Consider the following 957-nt stretch of genomic DNA (forward strand, 5'->3'; position numbering starts at 1 on the left):
TTGTTTGTGAGGGGGTCAATCCCTACTCAGTGTCATGGGGATGGGTTCAGTCTGTACCCGGGTGGGGGCAGGGGTGGGGAGGGGGCCAGTCTGTATTTGGGGGTGGGAGGGATACAATGTTGAGTGCAATCCAGTTTCCCCTCCCCAGTTAGTGAACTGGTAGAGTGATTGATCCAGGAGTTCACTATCAGACTGTTTACACACTCTGCACCTGTCACTCAACTGGGTCTACCTCCTTCTCAGACTCTGTGAGGCTGTTTTGTTGAAGGATGTGCCTGTCCCTTTAAATTACATGGGCTGGCTTCCGATTAGAAATTGTTACCTGTGCTGTGTGGGTTAATACAAGTGGGTGTGGCGGCCACAGGGATAAACTCAGCTCAGTCTTACTCATTGCTCTGTGTACGTATACAACTCTTAGTCCTTCCTGTCAGTCTGAGCTTAGGCCCAAGGTGTTTCAGATCCATAACTTGTGTTAAATATATCCCAAATTCCTGCAAGGACTCAGACCCCGGCTCCTCTAAAAGGTGCTCCATTCGTTGGAAATGAGTTGAACTGGGAATTAGAGGGATTCTGTGAAAGGAAGACTCAACATAGAAAATGGGACGAAGGTAAACCCTATTTCCTCATCACTCACATCTCCCAGGGTTTCTGCTGTTAGAAATTCCCTGATTTTCAATACTTGCCATCATTCTCACCACTGTCATTGGTGGCCATGCTTTCAGCTCCTGGGCCCTGAGCTCAGGAATTTCCTCCCTAAACCTTTCTATCTCTCTCTTTCCACCTTGACTGATCTCGCTGTGTTGTCCTCGTGTGGTTTGATGTGACATGTTCTTTGTGATGCCCCTGTGAAGTGGTTTGGAAATAATCAGTTCTGAGGAAGGATCACTGGACCTGAAATGTTCACTTTGTTTCTCCTTCACAGATGCTGCCAGACCTGCTGAGCTTTTCCAGCAACTT

This window comes from Rhincodon typus, chromosome 6 (assembly GCF_021869965.1).
Source record: "Rhincodon typus isolate 14 chromosome 6, sRhiTyp1.1, whole genome shotgun sequence".
In the NCBI taxonomy this organism is placed as follows: Eukaryota; Metazoa; Chordata; class Chondrichthyes; order Orectolobiformes; family Rhincodontidae; genus Rhincodon; species Rhincodon typus.